At 39.2% G+C, this 22,092-nt stretch overlaps 1 long non-coding RNA gene across 1 annotated transcript in view; it reads left to right on the top strand.

Annotated features, from left to right (window-relative positions):
* LOC125754264 (uncharacterized) overlaps positions 1-22,092 on the top strand; it is a 187,690-nt gene that overhangs the window by 52,145 nt on the left and 113,453 nt on the right. The window lies entirely within an intron of this gene.

Here is a 22,092-nt window from a genome sequence, read left to right as displayed (position 1 = left end):
CTGCCATAAAGACGCCCTCATTAGCTTCTGTACAAAGGTGACACCAGCAGCAGCATACAGTGTGGATACAGCCAACGAGTTTTCTCGTTATAATTTGCATCAACCTGTTTAATAATTTCTTGTTATGATGCCCTTGGTCGATTTTACTGCTGCTTGTTCTTGAGTCGAAATCACTGGTTCTTTAGGTATGTTCCTATGTATGTGATTCCATAAGTATAATAATTGAAACAACTCAGTGTTTCAAAATACTTCTTGGTATCATATAGCCATATCTATCTAGCAATATCTGTCTGTCTGTCTGTCTATCTCATATAACAATATAGATAGATGTGCCATTCTTTAATAGGAAGAGGGAGGGCAAGACTCTCTGAAGATATCTATGTAGTTGGATATCCCCATTAATAAATGAACATATACATGTATACACATTCATCTCCCTATTTTGTGTTCAATTTTAGTCTCCCAAACTTCCTGAAGCTTTCCATGAATCTTAGCTTACTTGATTAAAGCCTTTAAGAAAAGAAGCTCTTGGAAGACATCTTTCCTAAGCTCATTAGAGAATGAAGTGTGTCCCTGTGGCCACCACGTTCTCTCTTCCCCCACACACCCTTGTCTCTGCCCTCAGGCAATCTGCTGCCCCTCAGCCCAGCCATCTGCTCTTAGCAATGAGAGAGCAGTGTGGTAGCCATAAATCCTGGCAGACGTTGCAGTCTGGCATTGTGAATGACAGCGTGCAGTATGGAGCCTTTGGCAAAGGTTGAAGCTGTGGCTACAAATCCAAACACTGTAAACCAGAAGATGGAGTAGAATGAAGTGCCTGGCCTTTTCTTTAACCACCAGGTGGTATTTCCGGAAGCAACAATGCGTCTTTGTCAGTGACTATTGTGTGGTTATCTTCTTAGAAAAATAAGTGTAGTAGATCCTACTTCTTTCAATTTATTTTCAACATCTTATACCTCCTTCAAATTAGTTTATTATTTAACTTAAAAGGTGTTTATACAGCCCTGCAAAAATAGCTTTCCTCCTCCTCCTTCTCCTTTTTTTTGGCAAGAAAAGGAGACTCTTTTATGATTAAGTGCCCCCAAAATCATTTCAATCAACACATTCAATTCAGTGCTTTTGAATCCCAACTATATGCTCTTGAAGACTGAAAAAAAAATAGCAGTTATTTTTAAATAACTATTTTACTTATTTGCTTTTTCTTTTCTTTTGTTTTTGTTGTTGTTGTTTTGTTGTTTTTGTTTTTTTGGTCCACTTGGTAACTAAATAAAACTGAGTAGCTGACAAACATGTGAAGCTGTTCCTGTTAGCAACATAGGTTTCTTTACTGCAGTGACTGTTTGGGTGGATGATCTAGGGAAGGTTATTGGTGAGTGACAAAGTCAAGGCTGAAGAGAAGGATGAGACTCAATCTTAAGTCGTGTTAAATACCATATATTTAAAGTATATCTTGAGGGCCACCAAGAATCAACAGTGGTCTAGTGGACACAGATTTGTCCTTAGGATAATATATACCTTATAACGAGTTTAAGTTTTAATCAATTCTTTAAAAGTCTTCCATGGCTCTCTGAAGAAAGATTCTATGTAAGTGCCAAACAATAACAAAAATTAGATGTTTAGGGATGCCTGAGTAACTCAGTGGTTGAGCGTCTGCCTTTGGCTCAGGGCGTGATCCCAGGGTCTGGGATGGAGTCCTACATCGGGCTCCCTGCATGGAGCCTGCTTCTCCCTCTGCCTATGTCTCTGCCTTTCTCTGTGTGTCTCTCAGGGATAAATAAAATCTTTTTTAAAAAAGAAATAAAAATTGAAGTTTACGGGCAAGCCTTAAGGTGTGGAGTAGCCAGCATGACATAGGGGCTACAGACAGCACATGATGTACATTTTATACTCCTAGAGGCCAGGCAAATTTTTGACATTTCACCAGGGGCTTTTTCTTCCTACCCTGGCCAAAGTGATTGCAGTTTTTGCCTAATCATATGTTAAATCAAGAAGCACATGGGTGGGAGTTTGCTTTATTTTCTATGTATGAAATATACTAGAGGCTGGATATACTATATATATATATATATATCTCTGCTCTTAGCAATGAGAGAGAACAGTGTGGTAGCCATAAATCCTGTGTGTGTATAAATCCTATATGACAGGATTTATACACACACACACACAATTGAAATATCCAGATGAAAATTTGAATATATAGTAAACCAGATGAATCATTACTAATATTTATGTAGTTTGTATTGCATAGGTAAATTATTTATAATATTTTCCAAATCTTTCACTTTCTAGTTGAATATTTTGCTGATATTAGAAAGATAGCATTTATCCTACTCCCAGCCAAAAAAATGTTTTAAATTCCAGAATATTTTATAACTGTGCTTAAATTTTAATTTTAGGTACATATTAGAGAATTTGCGTGCTTTAGATAAATTTAGTTTTTTTTTTTCCCCCTCCAAACTGTCTATCGAGATTTCTTCATACTTTTCTAATGGTAATAATATTATAAAGTAGTAGTTTCCTCATTAGAGTATGCTCTTTGCAAGAATCACATCTCAACTTTAATCATTCATAGTGTTTACTGAATATTTCAGGCATCGAATACACTGTTCTAGGAACTTTACAAGTATAGATTTATTTCAGGAGCAGTACGAAACACAGATACCAGCCACAGACATGGATAGCAATGAATTATGCACCATGAATCCTGGGACTCAAACCTTGGAACTGTTTCCAAACTGAGTGCTTCTAAACTTCATTTCCTAATCTGTAAAATGGAAAGATTTTGCGTTCTGTTGCTGTTGTTTCTTAAGGAACCAATAAGGTCCTATAATGAAAAACAGGATGGAAACTATTCAAGTCCTTTCTAAACTGAAGCAATATTTATATCTCATTATATATATTACTTAGTGTTATAATAGGGATCTGCACCGTAGTTACACATAGTTTAATAATACCTATGTAAAAGTCAAGTGAATGCATGAGTTAATACCCTCCCATTTCCCTTTGATCTGCTTGCTTAACCAAGTGCTTTGAGTTTCAGTCAATATTTTAAAAGCAGTTCCCTAAAGGAGAGTTCATGTAAGTGCCAAATAATAATTATAATTAGATGCTCACACCAAGTTACTAGAATACCAGCACGTTAAAATACAGAATGGTCCCAGACATTAAAATTACTACACTGTTGACTTGTATTATTAATTGCAGGTGCTACGTTATATGCACTAAGGGAGCCAAGAGGCAAACAAGTTTTTCAGTGTTGAGGTGCAAGTTGATTTAACAAATTCCTAAGGGAAGTTGACATCTTAATGATGTGTCAGAGAGCCACAATAATAACATTGCCTTCCATCACAAACTACATTCTTCCATTTCTAGAGCACTTTGCACTTGTTTCTACACTGGTCGTGATGAAAATGTTTCCTGAAGGTACGTTTATTGTCCCCTCACGCACCCATTGGACCATAAGCACTTTGAGGGCTGTGACATTTGTAGAGTGGCTGGCACATGATAGGGGCGTGGTCAATTTACAAGCTTGTGTTTAGGCGACATTCTTTACCCTTGGCCATGTGCATTTTTGTATATGATCCCATTGCATTTTTTTTTTCCCAACAACTTTGTAGGTAGCCATTTTCTCCTCAGTTAGGTGCCTTGCTCAGGGAATCTCTGTTGGTAACTGGTAACCATGACTTCTGTTTCTTAGCCCAGTGTATTGATTGCTGGTGAATCTCACCCCTGTGAATCTGCACTGTGTCAATGTTTGAGCTGTGACTGAAAGGTATTCCTGCCAGACGAGGACAGGCTCTTTTCTGTCTCCCTGTTCCTCATCAGTGTTGGGCCTCAGCCTCCACCCTTTCCTGCTCACCATGTTAGGGCCAGAATTGCTGAGATGTGAAATGAAATCTATGGCAATTTATTACTGTTTATGAGAGACCCCATGACATGGCTGAGTCGACTTGCCTTCTGCTATCCTGTATAAGAGATCTGAGAGGATCGGCAGATAGATTAATTTAACGCAGCTTTTGCTGACACTGGTTACCTCTAAATGGATAATCATTTATCAGTAAATTACTTTTTTCTGAGCCAGGTAATTTCTGATCAACATGTTCATTCTTATTCTGTCTCCCTCCACTCCCCTCCCTCCTCACCACCCCCACACCTTTCTTTCTTTCATTCTCTTTCTCTCTCACACACACATGCACGCTCGCCAGTAATACCATGCCTTCCAAAGTAAGCCTTGGTTGAGATATCGATATATGAATCAATTTTTTTAATTTGCTAAGCCAAAGCCAAAATTGAATGTAAAAGGCATCAAAATAGGGAGAGGTTACAGTGCTGATTACAAGGAGGGGATGGGTACTAAGTAAAAATAAATTAGGCTCTGTGATATTACAGTAATGCAATAGGTTCAGGTAAACCTAAAATAGCTTTAGAACCATACTAGCACTGTAGTATTCTTGCAGACCATGAAAAATGGCTAAAACTGGATCTTGGATGTCCTCCTCAAATGGTATGCTTTATGAGTGCCTTGGTACCTACGTAATGATGAACAAGTCTGTTAAACTAACACCCCTCTAACACTCTGAGAGCTTGCCTCCTAAATGTAGGGTACAATATAGTGCGAACAGGTTTGATTTATTTACCATGAGCTCTGGGAAGGAAAAGATAGCAAAGATCCAGGGCTTTTGCAAGTCTGAAATGAAATGCTAAGCTCTGGGCTTAGAGAGGCAGGAGAAAGAAAGAAGATAAAAAATTTCGGTGGAAAAGTACATTATAGAAAGATTTAAGTGAAATTATAACTTTGGAATTTTGCTAACTCAGGGTTGCCAGAGACCAATGCCAACTTACACTTGAGGTCCTCAAAACTGAGATACCCAGTGATATGACTAGTCTCTCTAACCTTTTTGATGGATTTGTTCCCCAGGACAAGACGATCTTATTCCTGTACTGGGGCATCATAAGCATAATGTATCCCACTGTCATGAACTAATCGCCACAACTAGTGTTATTCTTTCTCCTTTTTGTTAGTTATCAAGATTGAAAAGCTCTCCCCTCAACTAAATCTTGATGTTTAGGGATGCCTACCTTACCTGTGGATAAGTTCTAGGAGGAAGGAGGCAGGCACTCGCTGATTCACCAGGACCAGGCAGGGTAGGTGGGAAAGCTGTGCTAAGAATTGGGCAGTTCAGCTGTAGGATGGCTGAGATTTGAACAGGGAGAGGGAAAGAGCTGATAGTAGCTTTTATGCTCCTGCCTCGCACATTTGAAGTACACTTGTATTTGGGATGTGAGTAGGTATCTATTAAATGTTCATCCTGTCCCCAACATTTTACTACTCATTTAAGTCCTAGATGAAAGAAAATAAGAACACAGACCAATCATCTTCGTTCCTCCACATGTGTGAGCCTCTCATTATTATTAATGAGCGCAACATACTCTGTTACTAGACTGCAGATTCCTGGTGGGAAACGTCTGTGCACAGCCCTGGCCCCTGACCCGGTGCCTCCTACCCCCAGCAGGCCTGTTCCCCCCTGAGCCACCGAGTGGAGTGCCTGACTTCATGACGGAGGGCAGGTTCTATGCAAAGCAGCTGCGGTGCTCTTTTTAGTTCATGGGAACCCTGAAGAACGGAGTGATACACACACTCTGAGAACCAGATTGTCATTGGAAATAGACTGCGGGGATGGGGGGAAGCAAAGTGGGAATGGAATCGTAAATGAAAGCATCGCTGTGGAGGCCTGGCTTTGGAGACAGAGGGAGCTTTTGTTGATGTTCCCCATACAAGTGCATATGCTTCCAGGCAACCGGTAGTCACTCAATGTGTTTAGTGTTCAATTTTACATCCTCAGCCGTCCCCTCTTCCTCCACTGTAGGCATCTGTGCTGAGCATATTCCTTAACACCCTCCCCCCAGGCCTGCCTACTCTCTCTTTTTACCCATCAATATCTTTTCTAATACCCACTGTCAGAGCCACTAAAAACTGCGAGGTTTGTTTCTTGACAAATGTCCCATTTTCACAGGCAGTTGAACTGAACTGCAGCTTGTGCTCCGTTCAAACATGTCAATAAACATTATTGCAAAGACGTAGAAGCAATAATGGGAATGTATAAAACTCACCTTTATTGCTTCTTGCCATGAATTTACACGCTTCTCTAAGCAGCTTTCACTCCCTCAAGAAGAAGCTGCAGGGAATCTGTTTTGGGTTGTGGGGGCCAAGATGCGGATTCGGTTGCAGTCTTCCCTGGAGGTTGGAAGCAGAAGCTAGCAGTGTCCACCGACTCAAATGTATGCATACTATTTCGTGCCAGTATGGTCTTGAATGAATAGTGCTCTTTGTCACAGGTGGGACCAGAGTCTTGCAATGGTCCCGGGACAGCAACACTCATGACAGTAAAGCACCCAAGCACCCCAAGCATGGTGATCTTCTACACCCGCTTTCCATGTGAAATCTGTAGTGAGAGTACAGTTGTATGAAGGCATAGGAATGTGGAGGAATGTAAAACAGAGTGGCCACGGCAGTGGGAGAGGGACTTCGTCCTGCTTACCCTACTCTAAAACTAGGGACTTAGGGCCTAACAGGTGTTTGGATCATTAAAGTATGTTTGAGGAAGGTACTAGACTGCGAAGTGTGTCTTTGTAGATAGTGTCGGGATGAGCATTGCTATATCTCTTGAGATGGGATGTGTCTAGGATTAGTATGTCTTGTACTAAAATGCCCCAGAAGGGTCTCCGAGTAGGGTTATAATCCTGTAGCAAAGGCTTCCACCTGGAAACAGGCCAGTCTATATTTGTAGAGATAGAAGACTGTAGATGATAAAGTTGAGGCAAAGAGGCCCCTCAGGTCACTTGTTTTCCCTCCTCATCATGTGTGGGTTCCCTTATATGATGCTGCATGGTTTAGATGTCCTTTACTGCTTCACTGCAGGAGCTTTGAGATCATTTAAAACTAATGCCTACTCTAACGCTGCCAATTCTTTCTTCTCTCCAGTACCAATAATAGCACTTGGAATCATATTGATTTCACTTATCTGCTCTTAATATAGCAAATAATTTTTGGAATTTTGTAGTGACAGTCAAGAGGCATATGTTTTAATACGCCATGGTTGGCCACAGTTTGTTTTGAAGGGGCAAGTAATGCAGACCTTAAACAGAAAACATTTTAAAAAGAAAAGCATTATCAAAGTAATCTGTATTTCTTCTGATAAGGTTATAGTACCATTAAGGCAGAATGAATAATAGATGTAAAACTTGATTGATAATCAATACGTATCGTATATGTCTATATATCTTATATATCAATAAGGCTTACTTTCCATGTGGTATACATTTCATAGTCCCTTCAATCAACCAATATTTACTGACTTCCTGTTATGTGCAAGACCATGCCAGCTACTAGGCTGCTTTAGAAAATTAGTTAGAAGAGGGAATATTTTTTTTCCCTTCTCTCTAATTCATTATTTATTTTTAGTCTCAGTGAGCACACATTCCGAAATAAGAGGTAGAATTCAGTCACAAGGGCATTTTCAGTGATGTGCCTTTTGTTTTCTATTCATTTTTTAAAAATATTTTATTTATTTATTCATGAGAGAGAGAAAGAGAGAGAAGCAGGCTCCCTGTAAGGAGCCCGATGTGGGACTCGATCCCAGATCCTGGGATCACGCCCTGGGCCAAAGGCAGACGCTCAACCACTGAGCCACTCAGGTGTCCCTCTATTCAAAATAAGATTAAATTATAATCTGATTATTGCCTGCAGTAGCATCTTGGCACTTTGTACAGTTTTATTTGGTTTCCAAAGTCCAAGCAATAGAGAACTCCTACCCAATCCTAGGAGGGATGGATTTCCAGAAGGAAATGCTCAGAGAGAAGAAAAATGTGGTATATTTAAGAAACTGAATAGAGGTCGACATGGCCAGAGTACACATATGTAGAGGACCAGGCGTGGAGTGGCGGGTGATGTGAGAAGACTGTTAACTCTGGGAAGAAAGCTGGGTCTAGATCACAGAAGCCCGATCCGAGAAGCATTTTTAAAGTATGTCAATTTTTAGGGAGATGATGTCAAAGAATTTAAAGCATGCTGCTATATTAAAAATAAAATATATACATAAATGTATTAGAAAAAATTATTTTTTTCACAGTAGATATTCAGCTATGTGATTCATCACCTTCTAAGTTCTTACAGATTCTTCTTTATTCATTTTCCTTCATCCACATCAGCTATCTTTATCTCTTTCTCAGTAATCTCAACAGCCAAAGCTATGCCCACAATTGATTCTTATAAACCAGTGCAGATTGGATGGCAAGGCTGGGGATTTCCTGGTACCTCACCTCAATGCCTGTGCTGGACAAGGCCACCGGTCAAGCAACCAATGTCATTTTCATTTGCTATGATTCTGCGTAGACTGTGTAACACAGGTCCGGGATGGGTTTGACATTTGAAATAAAGTCAGCAGGGCCTGAGCCCTGCCAGGTCTTACAATATACAGAGAACCAGTTATAACAAGACTTTGGGAGATTAGATGGATAAGGTGGAAAATGATAGAATCTCTATTGATGCTATTAGTAGTGTAAAATATTTATATGGCTCTTGAAAGAAATGTTCTTGGAACTCAGGATCCTGGTTTGAAGTTCATTGTTACTATTACCATGAAGCAAACTGGACAGCAGTTGATGTTGTTCCTAAACTCTCAGAGATTTCAGAGGGGAACCGAAGAATGCAACCCTGAAGCCCTATCTCGTAAGTAATAGTTTTGTCCACTCACAAGAGATAAGTATTGTCGAGGGTAAAAGAAGAGAGAACATAGATAGAAAAGAGCCTTTAGTGCCCTAGACTGTAATCTTCTCAACTCCTCGAATATTCATTCCTGCAGTCAGGCTGGCACTTCTCTTCCTGGTCTGGACCTCTGAAGTTTGTCCATATGACTATGGTCATATCATAAAATATCTAAATTGTAGTTGGTCTGGTTCACAGCGGCTAATTTATCTAGTCACACCACACGAAGGGACTCCTGATAGATACTAGTCCAGTAATTTTGCATGGCATTAACATATTCCCCATTGGTTTGGATCAACGAAGTGTTAAGATTTCGTATACGATGATCCCACAAGGAGATCTGTTTGTAAACTTGGCCACTTTATCTTTCATATTGACTGTAGAATTTGCCAGTAATCCTCAGAGAATTGCTCTTACAAAGACCTGTACAGCCTCCAGCTCCAATGCTCTGGCTTTACGAAAGGGTGCAGCAGAAGGAACATAGATGCTGATACAAAAAGAAACTCTCCTTTTCCATCTGTAATCTTACACAAAGCATCACTCATGAGGTACATGAATAGAGTAGCTCTTATTTGGTAGGAGTGTGTGTGAGAGAGAGGAGAGAGGGAAAGGGAGAAGGTGGGAGGGAGGGAGGGAAGCTAAGTAGAGGGGAAAAGAAGGGAAGGGAGAAAAGGGAAGGGAAGCAGAAGAAAAATAAAGGGGAGGGGTGGGGAGAGGAGGAGGTTGCTTTTGGAGAATTAAAGGAGATGCTTTCCCTAATGATTGTAGAAGTGAGTTTGTTATCGTTCTGGAAAGTTCTTTCCTTTGGCTATCACATGTAACATTGTCAAGAGTAGTTTCATCTTTGTCATAGGATATACTAGAGACATCCGATTATCATGAGCAATTTTTTTTACATTATGAATTTAAAGGAAGAAGTAATCTGCCCTGACAGCATATAGTCTTAAAAAGGCAAATGAATATTTAAACTATAATATGCTCCAATAGTGAGAAATAATCTTACTTTTCCAACTGTGACTTTGCTATATTTGTTTTTAGTCTTGGGTTTCCTGATAGAATTTGGAGTGGAGGAGTTTGAAGTGCTGTGTCTTGTCCTCAAAGCACAGATAGCTTTATAGTAGTAAGTAGGTCAAATTGGAATAACCACAACCTGGAACTTGTGCTTGTAGAGGTTGATGTGAGTTCTGGAAAAGTGTACCCCAACTCTAGGTGATGGAGAGTAGTTCAGGCCATCAAATAAACTATGCGAGAGCATAGACTGAAAAGTGGAAGCAGGAACGTGTGTTAGGGAGAACGGCAAAAACCAGCCTTGCCTTAGATGGTAAAGCAACCAGTGATCCCAGAGTAGGGTAATGGCATTGGGATGGGGGGACTGTCAGTGTTTGGGACACCCTACTCTCAGTTCAGGGCCAGAATACAGCTTGGAGAGGGAGATCTGAAGTTCCTACATGATAAGGAAGGAATGACAAGATAGAGGGATGCCTAGGTGGCTCAGTCGGTTAAACATCTGACTCTTGATTTCGGGTCAGGTCATGAACTCAGGGTTGTGGGACCAAGCCCCACATCAGGCTTGTGCTCAGTGTGGAGTCTGCTGGAGATTCTCTCCCTCTCTAGCCTTTTGCCCCTCCTCCTGCTCATGCTCTCTCTCTCTCTCTCTCTCTCTCTCTCTCTCTCTCTCTCTCTCGTGTGCTCACTGTCCCCCAACCCAAAATAAGTAAATAAAATCTTAAAAAGAAAAAGAGTTTCAGCATAAAGTCATAGAGCTGATGGCAGAGATAAAGTTCAAATCCTGACTTTCTGATTCCTTGTCCTATTCCGTTCCAGTCTTTCAGGCTGCGCTTGGCTCCTGGCAGCAGGACCCGTGGGCCCTATGGGCTTCCACTGTAGTAGCTTAGCTGTTCCCTCTGTGCGCCCTATGTGCCTGCTGCCATGATCCTTGCCCTACCGTGCTTGGCAGTCTGTATGCTGTTCTCACGCTGCCAGACGCCTCCTGGTTGGTAGCAAGCTGATGTATCCTCAGAGACCATTCTTCTCACTTGGCCCGGCTCAAATCATGTCTCTTGGCTATTGTGCACCACTCTCCTGTTTTGCTCAAATGCATTACCCTTGCCAGTTGGTGGGCTTTCATTAAACCAATACTGTGGATATCGCCCATCTCATGTTCCTCTGGATGTACTGATTCTGTCTTTGGCTCTGCTGTGACTACCCCATTGACTGGCTTGCCTTGCTGCCAATGGGCTGGCCTGACCTGATTTAGATGTTTTCTACCGAACCATACCCTGCTTGGCTGGCAATTCATCATCTGTGCCAGTGGGCAGGTTCCTTCCAAGGGGGCTACTGCCACCTTGGGCTCCATCTTCTACTTCCGCTGGCTTTTTCATTGCTGTTATCATCCTACTTGGCGAGACTTACCTCCAGCCTTCAGTTGTTTCCATATTGTGGCTGGCTTTCTCTCCCCCCACTGGCTGTCTCCTGGTAACTGCTGACTTGTCTGACCCTGCTGCCCACATCTCTCAGGTGTAATGTGTTCTTCAAAGCACATTAAGTTCAATTTTACTGACTCATGGCTGCTGAGAACATTTCACGCTATTATCTGGAATGTTCCTTATGTATGATGGTAATTGTAAAAAATTAGATTCTCACTATTATTCAAATATTATTCTCTTCAGCAATGCTATATTCATCTGTCTACTCTCAACCAGGAAATTAGTTAACTTCTATCAAGCACCTACTAATCTGCCAGGTTCTGATCTCTCCTTACTCTACAACTTGCTGGTTATGAGAGACTCTTGGAGACTCTTGGGTTGTTCAACTAAAGGAAAACATGAAAGAAAATTCCCCGTCTTGTTTACTTCACACGTGGCAACCCCACAATTATGCCAGACAAATGAGTATCTAATATCCAATGGCATTAGGATGAAGCTCTATGAAATTCATTCTGGTATTTAACAACCTTCTCTGTTAGGAATATGTCAAAACCAACGTAACGTCTTATGTTCTTTTTCACCCCTTATAGAGTCTGTTGCCTTTCAGCCATCAGTGGACAAAAATAACAGTCTGTAAACATTTTTTTTAAATGACTCATTAAGGTAAAATAAACACTACATGTGGACTCAGACGTATTGTCTCTTATTTTATCGATACTTTATTGTTCAAATTCCTTTCTGTTTCCTCCATTAAGGATTTGATTGATTAGCTCACTAACTTGTAATTTAGAGACTGGCTTGGTTTAGGGGTGAGGGAGAAGCCCTCAACAGGCTCAGAGTGCTTAGGAAATAAAGCAAACAAAAAGCTACCAGCCAGCATAAATGTAGGGACCATCTACCTGGAAGTCTAATGTTACCATATTTGCAGTGGTTTGTGGGGGTCATGGTGCTTCTGCGGTTTCCCAGTGGATGTCCTCTGACCAAGTCATAGACACAGCCATGGAGTTCTGCAGCATGGGAATCCTGGCCCCCATCACTGGTCTCACTCTTTCCCTTCCACTCTGCTCCCATCTAACGGGCATGCTTTCAGGTCCTTGACTATCCTAAGAAATATCCCATTTTTGCCTCAAGTCTTTTGTATGCTGCTTCTTTACTTGGAACTCTATGTCCCTTCACAAAGCTGATTCTGTCTCATCTTTTAACTTTGTAGCTTGAATGCCATTTCCTCATAGGTGCCTACACGACTGGGACCCCACTTGTATTTTCTTTGTTGCGCTGCTCCCCCTACCCCTTAACTTGGTAGTTGACTTTTATTTTGTTTACATGTTAATGATGTCTTGACCCACTAGATCATGAGTTCCGTTAGGGCAGTGACCTTTATTACTAAGCCTAGTGTCTTGTACATAATAGCCATTTAATAAACAACTTACTGAGTGGATCTTAAATAGAATAATGAATTTATTGGCTGTGAAAAGAGGAGGCCCTGTGAGTTCCTGGCATTTCTATGGTATTGGAACAGTACTTTCTAAGAATCTGCTCCTACATTTGCTGCCTATCTTTCTCAGCCATGCAGAAAAGTAGAGAAGCTAGAAGCCAAGCCTGAGCTGCCAAGATTTGAAACAGCAAGCTTGTACTGGAGCTGATCGTCACTTCACATGCTTAAAACTGTAGTTAATTTAGTGCTAGTTAAGCTGACATCCTGTTTCCAGTACAAGTAAGAACAAGATAAAAAGATGCAAACAGAATAAGATAAAAGGGATAAAGGGAAAATGATAAAGAACTCAACAATCGGTCACCTACCCTCATATATATACATATATATATGCATATGAAGGGGCTCATTCATTCATAAATCACCAAATACCTTCTTTCTGATGCTACACAAAACATCACTTCTAGTTCCATTTCTTTTTATTAACCACAGGTATAGGTCTTTAAATTCTTGCTGATTATTGCCATCTTGGCGTCCTTCTCTTGATGTAAATGTAACAGGTCTATAACCAAGTAATTTCGCTCATTTAATAATATACATTGAGGGGGTGCCTGGGTGGTGCAGCTGGTTAAGTGTCTGACTCATGATCATGTCCGGTCATGATCTCAGGGTCTTGAGATTGAGCTTCATGTTGGGCTCTATGCTCAGCAAAGAGTCTGCTTGAGATTCTCTCTCCCCTCCCCTGGCCCCTCTCACTTATGCCTGTGCTCTTGTGCTCTAAATATGAATAAACAAAAAGTAATATACTTTTTAAAGTAATACTTTAAAAAGTAATATACATTGAATCCTTCTAATGTGCTGACGTTACTTTGGGGACTTGGGTTACAGTGATGAGCAAACATCCATTCTAGCGGCGGGGGGGGATTGATAATGACCAAATGACCCTACAATAAACACGTTGTTATTAATGATCACAAATGCTTCCAAAATATAATGTGCTATGAGAAAGTGTGATAGGAAGTCCTAAACTAGTTTGGAAAGTTAGGGAATTCTTCTGTGGGGAGGTAAGATCTGAAGGATGAGTAAAAATAGACAAGAAAAGAAAGAGAAAGAAAGATATGTTGGGCAGGAGGAAAGTATGTGTGAAGACCTAAAGGGGGAAAGGATGTTGTATTCAAAGAAATAAAAGAATGCTGTATGTTTGGATTGTGATCAGAGAGCAGTAAGTTGTGAGGTAGTGTCCCTTACATGTTTTACTTCCCATCCAAGACACCCAAATTCTCCTTGCCTGTGATTTGATCATCTACTTCATTCACCATAGCCAGCCACCAAGCCTGCACAGATGCTCTTTGTGTCAGCAAGTCCATCACTTTTGCCAGTAAGTGCATAAATGCTGTGTACCTTATCTCTTTGAATCCAAAATATAGAACCTTTTCATTAATGGAATGCTGATTTTGAAAAAATACTAACAATTGACATTCACTGTAGGACAATACAGAAAATATAAATAAACAAAAAGGAAAAATTACCTCCCCTCTTTCAATGTGGATGTTCTTTTTGTGTCCTGGCTACCAGTCCTTTGTTGAATAAATGCCTTGTGAATACTTTCTCCCAGCCTATGGTTTGACTATTAATTTTTAAATCAAGTCTGTTCATGAACATTGTTCCCAGTGTTGATGAAACTTATCATCTTATTTTCTTTAGAAGTTATTGCCTTCTATACCCTGTTTAAAAAATCTTTGTCCATAGCCAAATATAGGACTTTATATTTACTCCTATTACATTTCTTCTTGTTGGTTTTCCAACTTGTCAAGATTATTTTGATTCTTGCTCCTGTCTTCTGCTGTATTAGATACTACTTTCAACTTTGTGTCACCTGCAAATTTGACAGCATATTGAATCTTGAATGGGAAAGAACCTTTTTCAAGTGCAGTGAAAATCATGGGTCACATTTCACCATCTTATTTTTCAAGATATCATAGGAGACAAAGTTAAATTCCCTGCTGAAACCAGTAGCACAGCAGACTGATAGTATCCTATTTTACTACCAAGATTCCTATTTCTAAGCTTCAACATTACTTTGAGTTACCTATTGACACCTGCTATTTACTGATTTCTTTTCTAATTTTTTTCTAAGCTGTCTCTCTTTAATATAAGCTCCATTAGAGTGAACATCTTGTTTCTTAGTTACCATCATGTACTTGGTAACATAGAGATATGTCAGTTAATATTTGTTGAATTCATTAACCAGCACATATCTAGAAATCTTCATTTAATTATTTTCCCTAGAATTTTCTATTTTCCAAAATTTCTAAATTTCTATAATTTGGCCCTGAACTTAGGAAATTCACCACTTTACCTTCCTGACAGCTGGGACATTTGCCTGGCTGTAGTGTTTTGTTAACTACCTTTCTTGCTTTCTATAATCTTTATCCAGCTTTGTTGAGATATAATTGACAAATAAAATTGTAGGAATCAAAGTATACAGCTGGATGATTTAATATACATATATGTTATGAGAGGATTCTCCCCCATTGGGTTAATTAATACATCCATTGCTTCCTGCATTTACCTTTTTTTTAATATTGAGAAGATGTAAGTTTTACTCACACAAATTTTAGTTATATAATACAATATTATCAACCATAATCACCACATTATACATTAGATTCTCAGACCTTATCTATATTGTATCTGAAAATTTATATCCTTTTACCAACTTCTACATATTTCTTCCCTGGCAACCTACTCTCCTTTTCCATGTTTCCTTCTCCCCCCAACCCTGCCCTACCCCTTGCGCAGATTCTACATATAAGCGATGCCATGTGATATTTGTCTTTCTCTTTATGGCTCATTTCATTTAGCAGAATGTCTTCTGTTTATCCATGTTGTTGCAGATGATAGGATTTCCTTATTTTTTAAGGCTAAATGATAACCTCTGTGTGTGTGTGTGTATATGTGTGTTGTGTGTGTGTATACTACATTTTCTTTATCCATTCATCCATTGATGGATACTTCAGTTGCTTCCAAACATTGGCTGTTAAAAATAATGCTGCTATGAACATGGGAATATAGATATCTCTTAGAAATTCTTTATTTTGAATATATACCTGAAGTGGGATCATTGGATTATATAGTTTCCCCCTATAATCTATTGTTATCAGTATACCGGTACTGTGTATTAAATCATCAAGTTGTACACTTTAAATCTTATAATTTTATTTGTCAACTACACTTCAGTAAAGCTGTAAAAAAATGATGAAAGCAAGAAATAAAGTTAACAGAACACCAGAACTAGGAAAATGTCCTAGTTGTCAAGAGAGTAAAGTGGTGAGTTTCCTAAATTCAGTACTGGTAATGAATACTAGATTATATAGGCAAGAATTTCTAGAGTTTGGTATGCAATTTGCCTCGATATGACAAATTGAATTTATTTGAGTGAGCTAGATTTATTGAGTCCAACCTGGATGGGTTCTGTGCTAGGTGCTGGAGATATAGAGCAGAGGGTAGGGGAGAGTAGTCTCTGCACAATTAGATCACAGCTTAATAGTGTATGAGTCTATCTCTAATCATTGGACAGTTCCTGGTGTCCTTCCATACTAAGGAATACCACATGAGCAACTGAGAGCTGAGCTGGGACATCTCACTTATGTTTTCCCTGTCTATCTAGTTTATTCTCCATTCTTACAACTCTATATACAAGATGCATTTAAATGGACATGATCACTAAAGCCCTATTTTTTTATTAAAAAAATATTTTATAGCTAGTAATCTATGGGTAAACTGCTGGTTTCTCATTTAGAAGCCCAGCTCAAAATTAGGCACTATGGATAATAAGAAACGATGGAGACTCGTCTCCTCTTTTGAATGGAAAAGTTGCTGTAAGAATAGTATCTACACAATGAACAACAAACTTAAAATTGTTAGCCCAGAGGAGTTATTTTTTTTTTTTTTTTTAACAGAGAAGGCTGTCTGAATTGACGGAGACAAGGAAAGTTCATGACAGAGATTTGTTGGTTTAGAAGAAAGGATTTAGGGCATTCTAGGTGGAAGAAAGGGCTGAGTAAGGGCTCATAGGCAGGAATGAGCTTGGGAAATGATCCAACTAATGGGAGAAGAATTGATCTTCTCTGGAGGCCATGGGAGATATGAGTGCAAGACTCCAGTAGGGCATAAAGTACCAGCACAAGGACTTCATATTTGATCTGAAAAACAAACAAAAAAGATGGAGCACTATAATTTCTTATTGAGGAGAGTTACTAAATCATGTTTAAAATATGTCAGTTTTGTTGATGGAGGTAACATGGAGGTGATACAGAGAAGGGGTAGCTATGGATAGTCATGAGTCACTAGCAAAAATTTAAATATAATGAGATCAGGTCATTGATAGAAGACATAAAGCATTAAAAGAAAATTTAGAGAAATAATAGCCTATTCAGATATTGGGATGCAATGGAAAATGAGACACTTAAGTTTCTCTTAAATTTTAACTCTAGTGACCTAGAAAAATTTCCGCATTGGCCAGAATGGGGTAATCTTGGGGGGCAGATTGAAGTAGTTATAAATATGAGCTTGAAATGATATTACATTCCCAAGGAAGAGCTATCCAGTGGGTTCAGGATCCTTGTGTGAGGCTGGTGCTAGACAGAAAAAAAATTAGAGGTCATTTGCCTTAGGATACAATATGAACAAAGAAAATATAAGAGCCCTTCCAGAAGAAGCAGTAAAGGGGTGTAGAGAGTCAGTGATTATACCCCAGAGAAAGTTCACAGGAGAGGTCAAGAAGAAGAACTGGAGTTCCTAAAGGGAGGAAAGAGTGATTCATGACCTCGGAGAACACCATCAGGGCAGCAACGCAAAAACCAGAGGTTGATACCGTGTGACAAAACATTTAAGGAGGATGAGAAAAAGCCAGGGATGTGGTATGTAGATAATAGTGTTCTTTGTGTAAATAGGGAGACTGAAGCACCCAGACAAAGCTAAACTAACCCTTCTGCTGAGATCGTGTAAGAGTAGCATGTAGAGGAATGTTTCCAAATACAAGTTCAAGATGACATTTTCACTTGTCAATGGCAAAATAATAAAATATGAGGCCAGTGCAGTATATAGGGCAGTGTCAGATGAATTTTGTCGTGTATAAGTTCCTACAGTATCACTTGCAATCTATCATTATGAAATTATAGAAACTATCGATGATGACTAGTCTACATTTGGTTGGAAAATGAAATGCTAGCCACATGGTTTTTACTCTCCTTGTTTTTGTAAACATGAGGTCTGGTGATAGTGATCTCATGTATCTGCTTTCCCTAGGTTTGTTCTCTAGGACCTGGAGTAGGGTATTTCTACTTGGGGACTTCCTTCTACGTTCACAAACCATTGGCAGTCAGAGGGCAAGATAAGTAATAATTTATTCCACTTGAGTTGTTGAAAGATGCTCAATACAAAAACACCAGATCCTGACAGTTTTAAAGCCCCACTGCAGGTTCAGAGCCCTGTCTGTCACTTATCTTAAGCTTCTATGGAAAATAAAGATCAAATATCTCTGAAGCAGTGTTTAGTGTCATAGCTATTTCTTCAAGAGACAGTTTTTTTTTTTTCCACCCACTAAATCCCTTGCACTTTATTATCATCTGAGTCTCTGTCGTGTGATTTTCTTGAGGTTTTTGGATATATAAGTGCGGGCAGATTGGCGGTAGCGAAGAATAAATCTTTTTGGCTGGATCCTCAAGACATAACTTCTAGTCATAGATTCCTTTACCTCTTCTGTGCAGTGACACTTTGCAAGTCATCTTCGGTGTCTGGGAAATAAGAATTTTCATAGTAATAATACATAAAAGAGGTAACATTCTCATTTTTTATCTCATGAAAGATTCTGTTCTAGTGTTTTACATAGATCAAATCCTTTTCTCTTATGATAACCTTATAAGTTGACTTCTATCCTATCTTTATTTAAAGATAAGTATAGGGGATGCCTGGGTGGCTCAGTGGTTTAGCACCTGCCTTGGGCCCAGGGCATGATCCTGGAGACCCGGGATCAAGTCCCACATCGGGCTCCCGGCATGGGGCCTGCTACTCCCTCTGCCTGTGTCTCTGCCCCCACCCCCACCCCGCCCCTCTCTGTGTGTCATGAATAAATAAATAAATAATCTTTTAAAAATACATAAAGATAAGTGTAATAAACCCCAGATAGGTTAAATAATTTGCTTGTCAGTAGGACTAACAAATTCCTATGGAAAGGTTTAAACTAAGAGTCCAGCTCCAAATGTGTTCTTCATTCTCAAAATGCACTGCTTCAAGGAGAAAGAACTATAAGAACCATGCATCTAGGAGCATGTGCCCTTATTCTGCTATAATATTCAAAACATCTCCAGAATTCTCTTTTTAGAATCTCCTCTAGGCACATTCATTTAAATATGTTCAGTGATGGTAAAACTCTGTTTGGGGGATAAAGTTAACATTTAGAAATGATCAATGTCAAAATCAAAGAGACTGTTAACTGGAAAGAGTCGGCTCTAACAAGGTACACTAAAAATGTGTTTGACTTTAGAAGATATTATTTGAAATGAAGGTATAATCTCATAAACCATCTTGAAAAGGGAACTGCTCACTGGATATTTTGTCCGTTGTTAGAAAATCAGTCACACTAGCTATTGGTCATGTGATGCTGGGTCCCTCCCTCCTGGTTATTAATGAAAATTCTTCTGTTCTCATGAATAGAGCCTCATGTGACCTCCAAATGGATAGGCCTTTCCTTGGTAGCAGTGCTTCTATGCAAGCAGGCTTAAAATTTCTGGCTGTACTCTAAGATGGCCTAAGTAGCTGGGAAATCCAAATGGGTGCAAAAGTAATTTCTGTAAAGGAAGACTACATAGTAAGCACAATTTTCTCTAGTCTCTTTGCTAATGATGCATAAAGGTGGCTTGATAGAGCCACTCATTTTGATTACAGTAACTAGAGGTCTAGAGCAAGTGTGCCATTTAACATCTCAGTTCTTTTTCTATCAAACATTGGATGAGAAATAAGCTCTACATGATATTTCAGAGGAAATCATAATAGTTGGTGTGAATTGTCTCTTGTATGTGACAAAACAGAAACTCATCAATGAGGCAGATGAGTAACCAGTTCTTTCCATTCCGGCTACTGCAGCTCAGAGAGGTGAACTGACACTTTCAAAGACACACAGGAGATGAATGCCAGATCAGAAAATAGAAGTCAGCGCTTCAATTGTTATTCAGGCAGTGGATACAATTGAGCTCCTTTCAAATCAAAGGATGTAGGGTCACCACATTACTAGCATTTTCAGTAGACACTGTGTGAATCACCACATGCAAATATGGCCCCATCAGAAAATGTACATCACTTGTTGCTTGATGGTAGAAGATGAGAATCAATCATGTGTTTTCAGAAAAAGGGACTCCGGGAATAAGGTCCCAACCAGTTATTTTCAGGCTGATTTGAAATTACTGATGGGAAGTCGAAAGGACAGATAAATCTTCAATTCAGAGAGAGCAGGACCAACTTGTTTCTTGACCCAGATGACGAATCATTTTTCACCCTCACCTGTGACACAAACTACTCATTTACTAGCTGCTCATTTCCTCTCTCTGTATTCCATCTGCATAGTAGCACCAGCTGACATAGAAAAGAAAGGAAGAGAAAGAACAAGTTGGCAGGGAGTCAATATATTTCAGTGTTTTATTACTACAGACGCTAGTAGCATTTAGTTGGTGAGTCTGAGGAGAGAATGAGTATTTCTAAAGTGACTCAGTTATCAGTAGAAATGATTAAAGGCACAACAACAAAGAAATCTATGGATTAATTAGCAGGTCAATGGTGGTTGAGTAGCTATTACTAAATTACATGGTTTGCATGCAAGAGAAAGGATTAATCTTTGATGTTTTCCAGCTTGGGTGACTTGTGTGTTAGAATTCCATGTCAGTGAGAAGAGATTCCCATTGATTGGTTGATAGGTAATGAGATCAGAAAAGATAGTCCCTCGATTTCCTTCAATTCTACACATTCACGATTTAATCTTGTTTTCTGTCAGGGATACAACCTTCTTGCTATAGTTACTGACAGTGAGATTTGAAGACTTGATTAATAATAAATAAAGAAAACAGAGCTAACAATACTATAGGAGAGAAGAAAAATCAGGATTAGCAAAAGACAAGGATTTGGGTGCCAAGAGGGACATACGTGTTCTGGGAGAGGGAAGGGCCAGTAATAATTTATTCTTTGGAATGGATAGAATTTGATCGATTTGAAGTTTGAAGATAGAAGTAACAGAATCACCAAGAAACCCACTGTTTCATGAATTCATTTAACAAATATTTATGGAGATGTACATGCGCCCCTCCACATATATGTACCTTTTATATATTTATAATCTATATATACATTTACCTTCTATATTTATAATTTATATATACATTTACCTTCTATATGTGTGTGGGTATTTAGTCTGTAGGGAGGGCAGAAATAAAAAAAATAAATAAACTAATGGTTATAAGTGAAAAGTGCTAGGAATAAAACAAAAAGTGGAGCTAGCTAAGAGACTAAGAGTTCAAAGCAGTGGTTGGGGTCAGATGTCAGTATGAAAAGAGGCAGTCAGAGTACATATCCATGCAAGGCTTGAAGGGAATGACAGAATCTTGTCATACATATATCTAGGGAATACTGGTCCAATCAGAGGTAACGGCCAATCCAAATATCTTAAAGTGATATGTGGCTGGGGCTTAATGGCAGAGTAAGGAAGCCAGTGTGGCTGGAGTAGAATGGCCAATTTGGGGGGGGGGGGGTGGAAATAGAAAATGAATCAAAGGAGGTAAATTAGGTAGTTAAGGGTCCTGAATTGGCCTTTATAAGAAACTCAGTTTGGAGGACTGAGCCACAGTTGTAGGATTTTCTTCCCAATCCAGGAACAAAGAAGGAGCAAGACATTTATGATGGCTCCAATGAGAGATAATGTTGCAGTAACCTAATGTGTGGGATTAATCAGAAGGAAAAAAAAAAAAAAACTATCCTTGGGGCTTTTCACATAAATGCAATGAAAAGCAAACAACCAGGAGAGACATTTATGCAAACAGGGGAACTCTACTCTAGGAATTGGGAGCCAACTAGATTGCACTAATGTGCATAATAATCATAAACTGTCATAGTGCTTTTGCTTTAGGTCTGCATCTAGACAGGCAATGCCTAGAACATTTTTATCTCATTTACAAATGACTTTTATGCCCATTAAAATCTTGTTTTCATTTCAATTAATAATTCAGCCAAAAATACATTTATGAAACAGAACTTTTGCTGATAGCTATTTCTAGAAGACAGTTGAAAGGCCCTAGGAGAAGAAAATGCAGGGAGGTTTTCCTGGCTAGAACTCAATGTAGTATAAGCAGATGTTTGAAGGTATCAATAATCAACTGTGTCACATAATCTCCTTCATTTCCATTTTGAATGAAAGGAAATAAGAT

The sequence above is a fragment of the Canis lupus genome, chromosome 33 (genome assembly GCF_003254725.2).
Source record: "Canis lupus dingo isolate Sandy chromosome 33, ASM325472v2, whole genome shotgun sequence".
Lineage (NCBI taxonomy): Eukaryota > Metazoa > Chordata > Mammalia > Carnivora > Canidae > Canis > Canis lupus.
The sequence above is the reverse complement of the archived record's forward strand: the minus strand, read 5'-3'. Positions and strand labels throughout refer to the sequence as shown.